Below are 13,351 nucleotides of genomic sequence, written 5' to 3' on the forward strand. Positions count from 1 at the left end.
TTTATTAAGAAATTATCTATAAATTTTCCTCTAATTTCTGCTTTCCTTCTAATCTTGGCTATATTGGTTTAATTTATGCAAAATCCTTTCAGTTTAATGTAAATAATATTATATATTTTATTTTTCATAATGCTCTCACTCTTCTTCATTGATAAATTCCTCTCCTATCTAGAAGTCTGATGGGAAATGCCTTCCATGTTCTTCTAATTTACTTATGATATCTCCAATTATATTTAATTCATGTATCCATTTTGACCTTATCTTAGTAAAAGGCATAAGATATTGGCCTCTACCCAATTTCTGCCAGACTGCTTTCCAGTTTTCCATGAAAAATTTAACAAAAAGTGAATTCTTATCTCCAAAGCTTAAATCTTTACATTTGTCAAACACAAGGTTACTACAATCACTTGCTACTGTTTATTTTATGTCTACTCTGTTCTACTGATCTACCTTTCTATTTCTTAGCCAGTACCAGTTTAGATAATTACTGCCTTATAATAGAGTTTAAGATCCAGTACTGCTAAATCTCCTTCCTTTACATTTTTTCATTAATTCCTTTGATATTCTTAATCTTTTGTTCATCCAAACGAATTTTGTCATTTTTTTCTCACTCAAAATATCTTTTGGTAATTTCATTGGAATGGCATTGAACAAATAGATTAGTTTAGTTAAAATTGTCATTTTTACTATATTGATTCTGCATGAACAATTAATATTTCACTAATTATTTAAATCTGACTTTTTGTATTAAAAAGTGTTTTATAATTATGTTTGTATGGTTCCTGAGTTTGTCTTGGCAGGTATACTCCCAGGTGTTTTATACTGTCTACAGTTAATTTAAATGGGATGTGTCTTACTATCTGTTCTTGCAGGGTTTTGTTGGTGATACATAGAAATGCTGATGATTCATGTGGGTTTATTTCATATCCTGATACTTTGCTAAAATTATTAATTGTTTCAACTAGCTTTTTAGTTGAATCTCTAGAATTTTCCAAGTATATCACATCATCTGCAAAACTATATAGTTTTATTATTTCATTGCCCATTCTGATCCCTTCAAATATTTTCTTCTCTAATTACTATTGCTAGCATTTCTAATATAAAATTGGTAATAATGGACATTGTTGTTTCACTCCTCATCTCACTGAGAAGACTTCTAGCTTATCCTCATTACAAATATTGCTTGCTGATGGTTTTAGGTACAGACTTCTTAGCATTTAGGGAAAAAAACTTACACCTATGCTTTCAAGTATTTTTAATAGGAATGAGTGTTGGATTTTGTCAAAAGCTTTTTTTTGCATCTATTAATATGATCATATAATTTTTGTTACCTTTGTTATTGACATACTCAATTATGTTAATAGTTTTCCTAATGTAAAATCATCCTTGCATTCTTGGTATAAATTCTACATGGTCATAATATATGATCTTAGTGAAATATTATTGCAATCACTTGCATAGCATTTTATTTAGGATTTTTGCATCTATATTCATTTACAAAATTAGTCTATAATTTTCCTTTCTGTTTTTGCTCTATCTGGTTGCTCTCCCTCCTCTATCAGGACCATATTTGTTTCATAAAAGAGTTTGGTAGGACTCCTTCTTTGCCTGTTCTTCCAAATAATTTATTTAATATTCAAATTAGTTGACTTAAATATTTAGTAGAATAAACTTGCAAATCCATCTGGTCCTGATGTTTTTTTCTTTTTTTCTTAGGAACCTCATTTATGTCCTATTCTATTTCTTTTTCTACAATAGGTTTATTTAGATACTCTATTTCCTCCTGTTTTTCTAGGCAGCTTATATTTTTATAAGTATTCTTCTATTTCACTGAGATTATTAAATTTATTATCACATCAGTGGGCTAAATAACTCCTAATAATTGCCTTGATTTCATCATTATTATTGTCATAGTCACCTTTTCATTTTTGATATTGGTGATTTGATTTTATACTCTCTTTTTAAAAATCATATTAACCAATGGATTATCTATTGTACTGTGTTTTTTTTTTTTCAAATAAAAACCAACTCCTAGTTTTATTTACTACTTAAATGGCTTTCTTTTATTTTTAATTTAATTTTATTAATTTCACCTTTAATTTTTAGGATTGCTAATCTGGTGTTTAATTGTGGATTTTTAATTTGTTCTTTTTCTAGTTTTTAAATTGCATATCCAATTAACTGGTCTTTCTCTTATTGATGTGAGCTTTAGAGATATAAATTTTTCTCTGATTACTACTTTTGCTACATCCCATAGGTTTTGGTATGTTTTATCATTATTATTATTCTCTTTAACAAAATTATTTCTACGACTTGTTCTTTAACCCACTCATTCTTTAGGATTAGGTTTATTTAGTCTCTAATTTTTAATCTGTATTTCCATGGTCTCTCCTTAAATATAATTTTATTGCATTATGATCTGAAAAGGATTTAATATTTCTACTGTTCTTTATTTAACTGTAAAGTTTTTATGCCCTAACATATGATCAGTTTTTGTAAAAAGCACCATGTACTGCTGAGAAAAGGGTGTGTTCTTTTCAATTCTCTAAAGATATCTATCATGTCTAGTTTATCTAAGATTTTATTCCTTTCCTTGACTTCTTTCTTATTTGTTTTTTGGTTAGATTTATCTAGTTCTGAGAGGAGAAGGTTGAAGTGCCCCATTGTTGTGGTTTTGTTATCCATTTCCACCTGTAATTCATTTAGTTTTTCCTTTAAAAATGTAGATGCTATAGTATTTGGTACATATACACTTAGTATTGAAATTACTTCATTATCTATGGCGCCTTTTATCACAATATAATGTAGTTTCCCTGTTTATCTCTTTTAATTAAATCTATTATAGTTTTAACTTTGTCTGAGATCATAATTGCTACCCTTGCATTTTGCTTCTTTGACCTCTAGAATATCATATCCCAAATCCTTCGATCCCTCAGTGTAGAAGCTACTAGATCTTGTGTTATCCAGATTGTGTTTCCACAATATTCAAATTGTTTCTTTCTGGCTGCTTGCAATATTTTCTCCTTGACCTGGGAACTCTGGGTGTTGGCTACAATATTCTAGGAATTTTCCTTTTGAGATCCCTTTGAAGAGGCAATCTGTGGATTCTTTCAACATCTATTTTACCCTCAGTTTTCCTTGATAATTTCTTGAAAGATGATGTCTAGGCTCTTTTTTTTTATCATGACTTTCAGGAAGTCTAATAATTTTTAAATTGTCTCTTCTGGTTCTATTTTCCAGGTCAGTTGTTTTTCCAATGAGATATCTCATATTTTCTGCCATTTTTTTCATTCTTTTGGTTTTGTTTTATAATTTCCTGATTTTTCATGAAGTCATTACCTTCCATTTGCTCCACTCTAATTTTTAAGGAATTATTTTCTTCAATGAGTTTTTAGACGTTCTTTTTCATTTGGCCAATTCTGCTTTTTAAGGCACTCTTCTCATTGGCTTTTTGGATCTCTTTTGCAATTTGGGTTAGTCTATTTTTTAAGGTGTTATTTCCTTCAGCATTTTTTTGTCTCCTTTAGCAAGCATTTGACTCATTTTTCATGATTTTCTTGCATTATTTTCATTTCCCTTCCCAATTTTTCCTCTACTTCTCTCACTTCATTTTCAAAATCCTTTTTGAACTCTTCCATGGCCTGAGACCAATTCATATTTTTCTTGGAGGGTTTGATTTTAGAAGCTTTGACTTTGCTGTCTTCTTCTGCTTGTATATTTTGGTTTTCCTTGTCACCAAAGTAAAATTTTGTAGTCTGATTCTTTTTCCAGTTTTTGCTCATTTCCTCAACCATTTTCTTGACTTTTGAATTCTTTGTCAAGGTAGTTCTCTGCTTCCACTGCAGGTGGGAGGATTTACTGTCAGCTGCTTAATCCCCCCACAATTTGTGGGCCTAGAGCTCCAGAAACAGCCACTGCCCTGCCCCTGATTCTGCTGTGGCTGCTGTGGGTTCCTCCACCCCGCTCTGCTGCCCTGGGGTTAGGGCCAAACCACTCTACCCTCTCAAACAAGTCCAACAGGCTTTTTCCACTTACCTTCCAATTTGTCCTCAGTGTTTTGGGGTTGTGAAGTCTAGAAACTGCCATAGGTCCCAAAGTTTAAATTTCCCCTCCCCAGGTCTGCTCAGGTCCTGTCTGTGCTGGTATGACCCATGCTGGACTGCACTCTACCCCCAGTGCAGCATGAAAGATGCTTCCTGTAGACTTTCTAGGCTGTCTTGGGCAGGAGATCTGCTTTACTCCATCATTCTGTGGGTTTTGTTGCTCCAGGATTTATTTAGAGTCATTTTTTACAGGTATTTGGCTGGGTTTGAGGGGAGACCTCTAGCAAGTGTCTGCTTTTACTTCATCATCTTGGCTCTGCCAGGAAATCCAACTTTCTAATTGGTTCTAATTAATTCTAAATTTCAATAGATTGTTAATTGGGCAAGGAAGAGAGTGAACAATTTCCAAAACTGTCATAAAATAAATAAATGCCTAGCCCCAGTTCTAGTTCTAACATTAACAGACTGAGCAAATTACTTCACTTTCCTGGGTCTCAGTTTCCCACCTGTAAAATGAGGGAGTTTACCTGGATGATCTCTAATGTCATTCTAATAATTTAACTAACTAGTGCTTGGAGATCTTAGAAGAAAGAGAAGTTGAACAATTGGGGGTCATTATAATTATATGATGGTATAACTACAATTTAACATATTTATTGTGTCTACTAAGTACAAAAACACTGAATTAAGTCCTGCGTAAAGATAAAATTGACAAGGTGCCTGACTTAAGGCAATTTGTGGGCTATGGTCTCCAATCACCAAGTCCAAATTTTATATCTTAGCTGATAAATAGAATCTCATTTTTCTGGAGCTACAGAAACTAGGTAACAAGTGTGGTAATTAGAAGACATACAATAATTACAGAGGTAGTAGAAGTATGGTCTTATAACATTCAAAGTCTGTGATTACCTAGTCCCTTAAACAATCCTCATCATGTTGGGGATATATGCAATTAAGTGTGTAATTAGAACATTTGTCACATCAGTACATGGAGAAAAATAAAGTAAGATGTCTAAGAAGGTTTACCCTACAATGCCATGATCCCACCTCTCCACGCTGGAGGGGAGGATTGGGGAAAAAATAGGAGGGGATGTCAGGCCTTTAATCTAGACAAAGAGAGAGAGAACAAAGTAGGGATGGGAAAGGCAGCTTCATGATTTGCTTTACCTCTCTAAGGTCTTTGCCCACTCCTGAAACTCAGCTAGGATACACAGGACATTCCTAAGTGGCTAATCCATTTGACTAGGAAAAAAAAGTTTCAATAGATTATTAAGGTGTTTTTTTTTAAGTCAGACTTTTAGCTATCAATCATTACTATTTCCTAAAATAGGAATGTTTCTCTCCTAATTCCCAGGTCTGACCACTTTATTGCCCTGTTCAAAAGCTTTCAATGGTTCCCTGTTGCCTACAGGATAAAACACCAACTCTTCAGTTTGACATACAATGAATGCTTAATACTTGTTGAATTAAATCAAAATGAAAAGAATTGCCAGAGATTCCAGGTTCAGTTAGTAATCTGAGATACCAAAGCCAAAAGTCTGTTGAAGAGGCTCAGTTTAGCTCCAATGAAGGGTTTGTATAAGGATGTAATGGAAAGATTGATCTGGTCAAGAAAGGTCTTGAAAGCCATCCTAAATTCAATTACACTATTAAGTATAAATTATGCATCAGGCACCATGCTAGGCTCTGAGAATACAAAGAAAAAATTAAACAGTCCCTGCCCCTCAAGATCATTTGAGAATAGGCTTAGAGCTGGAAGAAATGTCAAAAGTTCAGCTAGTATTCTCTTCCCTTTTCCTTTTTTTTTTTACAGATAAAGAAACTGAGGCCACAAAAGAGTAAACCGTTTGCCTGAGGTCATATAGATAGGATCACGACTTGAAAGCAGGTCTTCATACTCCAAACCCACTACTCATTCCACCACAACGTGGTACCTTATTCTTGAGAGATTATAGGGAAGTAGCATGGTATACTGAAGAAAGAAACCAGACTTGAGGTTAGAAGAAATGAGTGTGATGGTAAATGTTTAATAACCAGTTCTCTGGAAGGAAAAAAAAAACATGAATATACAAAATACTTTAAAGTTTAATTTGCATTAATAACATTTTCTACATCACTTTCTTGAGTATAACCAATAAATTAAACAATAGATCAAACCCTAATTTATAGGTTTGCTGATTTCTGAAGTATAAATGCTCACGCTGAAAAATTTAATAACCAGCTATCTTGAATCCAACAGGCATGAGCTGGCTCCAGCACACAAGAGAAATCAAGTTTGAAATTAGCCCAAAGGTACCTGACATATCCATGTCATCAGAGGTTTATTGCTAGACTCAGGTATGATAATATATTTAAAGCACTATGCCAAATTTAAATGGTTATACATCAGTGATGATTTGGTAGGCATTGGAAAGCAATTCAAGTTTTCCAAACTAGGGAATGACATAAACAGAACTGTATTTTTAAGTATTAATCTCAATAATGTTCTCTAAATGGACAGGAGAGAAGAGAGCTAGAAGGTGGTAAAATTAAGATGTCAGTGCATTCCTAAAGATGAGCTATAATGAGGTCAAGAACTACAGTGGTAGTCAGTGGGAATGGAAAAGCAAATTCAAGAGACATTTCTAAATTCAACAGAACTTTTTGACCAACAGATGTGAGGGGTGAGTGTAATCCTAATGAGATTTTAAAACTTCCCCACCCATTAAAGGGCCTGTCCCTTAAGGGGAGTTTGATTAGGGGAGATTTGTGGGAAGGCCCTTATCTTTTGTTAAAGAGGCACTGGTTCTCAAGAGTTGTAATCCCCTCTGGCTCTAAAAAAGTTATAAATCCTCGGAGTTGAGGTTTTACTTTGGGGCTTATTCACTGAAAGTGTTTTGTTTTCAGAGGAAGAAATTAAAGCTATCTATAGTCCTATGAAAAAATGCTCTAAATCAGTTTTGATTAGAGAGATGCAAATCAAAACTCTGAGGTACCACATCACACCTATCAGATTGGATAACATGACAAAACAGGAAGATGATAAATGTTGGAGAAGATGTGGGAGAGTTGGAACACTAAGTCACTGTTGGTAGAGCTGTGAGCTGATCCAACCATTCTGGAGAGCAATTTGGAACTATGCCCAAAGGGCTGCAAAAATGTGCATACCCTTTGACCCAGCAATAATGCTTCTAGGACTGTATCTCAAAGAGATCATAAAAATGGAAAAGGGTCCCACATGGACAAAAATATTTATAGCAGCTCTTTTTGTGATGGCCAAGAACTGGAAATCAAGGGGATGCCCATCAATTGGGGAATGGATGAACAAGTTGTAGTATATGAATGTAATGAAATACTATTGTGCTATAAGAAATGATGAACAGTCAGATTTCAGAGAGGCCTGGAAGGACTTATATGAATTGATTCTGAGTGAAAGGAGCAGAATTAGGAGAACCTTGTACACAGCAACAGTGTGTGAGGAATTTTTCTGGTAGACTTAGCCCTTCACAACAGTACAAGGACCTAAAAAATTCCCAGAGGACTTTTGAGTCAAAATGTCATCTACATCCAGAAGAAAAACTATGGAATTGGATTGCAGAATGAAGTAGACTATTTTCTCTTGTATCTTGTTTGGGTTTGGTTTGGTTTTTCTCATGGTTTCTCCAGATCATTTTAATTCTTCCATGCAACATGACTAAGAGGAAAATATATTTATTAAGAATGTATGTGTAGAACCAATATAAGTTTGCATACCATCTTGGGGAGGGAGCGGGGAGGAAGCAGCGAGAGAAGGGGAGAAAATCTAAGATTTATGGAAGTGATTGTAGAAAAGTGAAAACAAATAAATTAATTATTATTTTTTTTTTTAAAAAGTGTTTGGCTAGACAAGACTCTGAAAAAATGCTAAGGAGCCCCTCCCCACTTTGAAAACCCAGATGTTGGTGCTTCTCTCTCTGGTTACTATGTGTGTATGTAATGGCCAGACAACTGGATCTGTCTGTTGATCTATGATGTATGTATTACTTACGTCAGACAGTTGGAAGCGCTGTCTGTTGGTTATTATTTCTTTCTATTTTCGCTGAAGTTCAGTGTGCTGACTTTTTCCCCTGAAGTAAGTGAATCATATATGTGTTTGATTAAAGTGATTGCCCCTCAAAAGTCACTTTCCTTTTAGAAAAACAGATCTAAGAACCTGTGATAGCAAGCCCTCCTGTGTATGTCGGGGTCCTTGCTTTTACAGTGAAAGAAAGGGAGAAGCTAAAGATTACTACAAGATTGTGAGCATGGGTAACTGGGAGAACGGTGAGGCCATGAACAGAAAATGGGAGGGTAAGAGCAGGAGCTCATTTTTAGAGTGACTACAACAATTGTGGTTCTAAATGTATGAAGCTCAAGGGGCTGGTGGTATCTTTTTTCTATCAGGTAGAAAAGTAGAAATGTAAGAGTGAGATCCAAAGGAGAGATTAAGGTTCACAATATAGGTTTGAAAGTCAACCTCATAGAGACTGTGGTTGAAACCATGGAAATTGATGAGAACACTGAGATCCTATTGAAAGACATAGAAAAAGAAGGTTCAGGATCAGAACTTTCAATGCCCATTTAAGGAATAGGAGAAGAAAGAGGAGGAAGAGAGACCCCTAAATCTAATATCATGAAAATAATGCAAGGAAACTATTGAAGGAGGTAGTGTTGGTCAAAGCTGAATTATTTTATTTTTTAATGACCTTCAGGAGAGCATCCCATGGGTACTAAATGAGACAAAATTTAAGGGAAAAAATGGGATAAGGATCCTTCTTTTTCAAGGATTAAGACAAAGTATTTAAAATTTGCCTACTGATATTTCAAATCACATTTTCAATATTAAGAAGACTTTCATAAGTCATCTGCAAGCAATTTTTTTACATTAAAACATTTTATGTGGTTTACTTGAAAATTTCAGCAGACATTTGAAACTATTCATAATAAAAACATGCTAGTATAACCAGAGGTTGCACAGATCATTCACAGGTCAGTTTGATTCACCAGCTGACCCTGAGTAAATAATCACTGAAGGGCACTTTGGAGATTATGAAACAATTCCCTGAAGGACTCCAGGAAGAGCTAATGTCTCCGAGGTTCTCTAAAAGCTGCCTTTCCCTTATCTCCTTCTCTTCCCATTGTATTTAAAAACTCTTCAAGTCTCTTGTTCAAAAGTTAATAACTTGAGATTCATAGGTCCATCTAATGTTAATGTGATGTTAATGAGAGTTAAAAATCTTCCCCTCCCCCCATTGATAGGCCTCAGGTGGAGCCCATTAAGGGAAGCTTGATTGGGGAGGCTTGTTTTGTAGGAAGATCCACACCTTTTGTTAATTGTTAATGAGGCTCTGGGTCATGAGGGTCATAATGCCCTCCAGCTCTGAAAACTGTATATATTCTCTAAGGTAAGGTTTTGCTTGGGGGATTGCTCTTTGGAAGAAGGTTTGTGTGCCAGAGGAGACTCTGGGTAGCTGTTAAGGAGCAACCCCCCTTTTGAAAACCCAGCTGTTGGTGCTTCTCTCTCTGGTAACTACGTATGTATATAATGGTCAGACTGTTGATCTGTGATGTATGTATTGCTTATGGTCAAATAGTTAGAAGCCTCGTCTGTTGACCTTTATTTCTTTGCCTGTATTTCCTCTGTTAATATATGTAATTAAAGAAGATTGTTGAACTCTCAAAAGTTGCTTTCTTTTAGAAAAGCAGATCTAAGAATCCGAGTTAGCAGACCATCGTGGATGTGTCAGGGGGCTTGCTGCTATACAGGGGAAAGTTTTCCTTGATTATATCTTGAAATATGATGTCTAGGCTATGCAGTAATTCAGGTGTGAAATGAGGAGGTGTAGCAGCCCATCAATAGATTTTATGTAGTCAGTGAGCTTAGATGGGGAAAAAATTTACATTTTTATTTTCACTAACTTCTAACAGATAGTTAACATTTCTTTCCATTGTGAATTTCAGCAACAAAACATAATAATATTAAGTTTCATCAAACCACCGAAGGAACCAAGGTGAAGGACCCATACTCTAGTGGAAGGGGTAGGAGCTGGGGTTGGTTAACCCTCCTCTAGTCCTGTTCCCATGAGGCAGATAGAACAGGAAGGACTCAAATGGATGAATTTGAGCTTATGCCTCTGATTGCCTCTTTTGCTTTATGGGCTTGTTTTTTTGTTTATTTGTTTTTGCCTGATTTTAGGCAACTGAATAGTGATTCTGAAATGGATACATCCAGTCTTAGAGGTAGCCTATTGAATTGGAGAGATTGAAGGTCCTCAGTCCATCAGATGAAGCTGAATGAGGACATTCTGGCTTTCCAGAAGACATGGACCTAGAATGCAGACCTTGGACAGTTCATGGTGGAGACAAAATGAAACACTGTAACTCCAGACTGTTTTATGTTCCCATGTTTAAGTCCCGGCTCCCGGCAAAGTGTAACAGTACTTAGCTCTGATACTGATGTAGCTTGTTTAATTTTCTGACAATTCTCACTGCATATAACAGAAGTTGTAAGTTACTAAATCCTGTTTTAAGTCTTTCTGACAATGCCAGCCAGTGAGAAAGTTTTATGTGTATCTTTTGTGTATAGGTAATAAATACTTGCCCCATAGCTGACATACGTTGTATGTTGGATATATTGAGTATACAACAACCCGGCCCTTTGAGTCCCGTCATGATTCTTATTGTTAGACTGGAACGTAAAAGTAACAATAATCATTTTTAATTTATTCCCTCTGTAGGCTTTTTTGATTATACACACACATGTATATAGTTGTATATGTGTATTGTGTGTGTGTGTGTGTGTGTGTGTGTGTGTGCGTACATACATTCACTGGTAGCAGAGGTAGAACGCAGGTATCCTGAATCCCAGCCCTGTGTGCTCTTTACCACATCATACTACTTCTGTTCTCTGTTTACATGTTTCAATAGCTAATCCAAGCTTGAGATAAAATACAATAATAGATTAAACAATGATAAAGAAGAATGAACATTTATCACTTAAATAATTATACATAGGTTTTGCATTCATTTTATTCTAATTTGGTTTGTAGTATTGTTATAAACATGCTGATATATTTATGATATATTATCATATTATATTATAATTCATTAAGGATCTTTCATTATCCTTTCTGATCTTTTCCTCCCTACATTTCTTCCTGCTCCTTCTATATCATTCTACTATGGACAAAAATGCTATCTTATGAATCCAAAGCTTTAGTGAATTTTCATTTATGGATTCTCATTTACATGGCCTTGTCCTTACATACTCATATAAACAAGTTCAATAAGATGAAAGCCATTTTTAGACCAGACAAACCACAAAGTTTATCTTAGCTCAAGGCATTAGTGAAGAAAAATCATAGCAACCTGTTATATTCTATCTAAAAATGGCATCCAAGCAAGTCTTACTAGCCAATTGTAATGGTCCCTCAGCACATCAGGAAATTACCATGCTGAAAAATCAGAATGAAGGGCTGAGCTAGAAAGTGGTGGACAGAAATATTAAACTATTCCAAAGCCAGGAAGAAAAGGAGACTAAGGTAAACCAAAGTTAATAATGCTACAAGAGTTACCTAAATGACTTCTTGGAAAGAATATTTAAACTGGGGTGGCATTGAGGGAGGAGGGGAATCTCCAGTCATCCTGATCTATATCTGACCACTGGGCCTAGATGGCTCTAGGGGAGAAAATGAGGCTGATGACTTTACACAGCACTGCCTCACTTAAATTCCATTCACTTGCACGTCATGACATCACCTTCCTGATGTCATGATCAGGGAACAAAGGACCATCACCATCACCGCTCCTACCAATTTGAACCTGGATTCAAATTTTGCTTGCATCACTTAGAACCTGTGTGATTTGAACAAATGACTTTACCTCTGAGTGTAGGACTTAGTTTCCTCATCTGTAAAATGAGATGAATGGATTATATGGCTTCAAAAGTCCTTTCCAGATTGAAATCTATGCTCATATAATCTAATGAAAGAAAAAGAGTTCGGGGTAATCCATAGATTTAACACTGGCTATGCTTGACCTCCAAGCAGCTAGGTGGCACAGTAGATAAAGTGCCACAACTAGAGTCAGGAAGATGAATCTTCCTGTTCAAATCTGTCCTCAGACATTTACTAGCTGTGTGACCCTGAGCAAGTTACTTCACTTCAATTTCCCCATCTGTAAAATGAGCTGGAAATGTCAAACCACTCCAGTATCTCTGCTAAGAAAACCACAAACGGGGTCACAGAGTCAGACACAACTAAAATGACTGAACAATAATACTTGACCTCTAGTACAAAATCCTTCCTTCCATCAGTGTACCAATATATTCTAGACCAGAGCTTCTTAAACTTTTTCCACCAGTGACCCTTTTTCACTGGTAGCATTAGCTGGCTGTTGCTTGGCCTAAGAGCATGCACAGTGCAAAGTAAGCTTGCTTTGTGCTCAGAACCAAGGCTACAGTGAAGTTGCTGCCAGAAACACTTTGAATTCATCACTCATTTGATGTTTAATTAATTTTTGGCCATTGCATATTCAGAAACCTTTTACTGTTGCCAAATTTTTCATGACCCCATATGGGGTTGTGACCCACAGTTTAAGAAGCATTGTGACATTCCCCCTTCTAATAATCTTGGAAGCACCCCAGTTGGCCACCCATTCCATATACTACCATATTTAGAAGATCTTACTTGTAATTATAACAACCAAACCTTGTCTCGGAAGAGTTAAGAAGATACCTCTTTCTCTTCTCTACAGAAGGAGATTGTGAGGGCTGACTGTGGGTATAGAACGCTGCAACTGATATGCTTGTTAGTTTTGCTGAACTAGCATTTTCCTCTTTCTCTTACTCTTTATTACAAGGGATAGCCCAGTGGGCAGACAGATATAGTCAAAAATAAAGGTAATCTGAAAGTTAAAAAATAACAGTTTTAAAATCATCATGGGCACGTTTCACTGCTTCTTCCTTAGACTTAGTATTCTATTTCAGTATACTAAGATATGAATCATCCCTTCTTATTTACCCACTTTAATTTCGTTCTTTATTATGTGTTCCAAAGATAGTATGGCATAGAGAAGAGTGTACTGTGTTTAGAATCAAGAAGTCCTGCACTGAGTCCTACCCCAGACATACATTAGCATTTTGAGAGACTCTGGGCAAGTACTTAACCTCTGTGTTCCCAGAGCAACATCCTAGAACTATGAATTATAGCTAAGTTGCTGGTCTACTTTGGGTAGAAAGAGTTAGTGCCCAAGGAACGTCCCAACCCACTGAAATCACAGATCTGGCCCCAAATTAATGATTATAATGTGAT

At 35.7% G+C, this 13,351-nt stretch overlaps 1 long non-coding RNA gene across 1 annotated transcript; it reads left to right on the plus strand.

The window, feature by feature from the left end:
* The first annotated feature begins 9,453 nt into the window (after positions 1-9,453).
* Positions 9,454-10,652, plus strand: LOC140510667 (uncharacterized). Its single transcript, XR_011969329.1, has 2 exons — positions 9,454-9,566; positions 10,237-10,652. It is a non-coding gene; the product is annotated as an uncharacterized lncRNA (long non-coding RNA).
* Positions 10,653-13,351: the final 2,699 nt, after the last annotated feature.

This window comes from Notamacropus eugenii, chromosome 6 (assembly GCF_028372415.1).
Source record: "Notamacropus eugenii isolate mMacEug1 chromosome 6, mMacEug1.pri_v2, whole genome shotgun sequence".
Lineage (NCBI taxonomy): Eukaryota > Metazoa > Chordata > Mammalia > Diprotodontia > Macropodidae > Notamacropus > Notamacropus eugenii.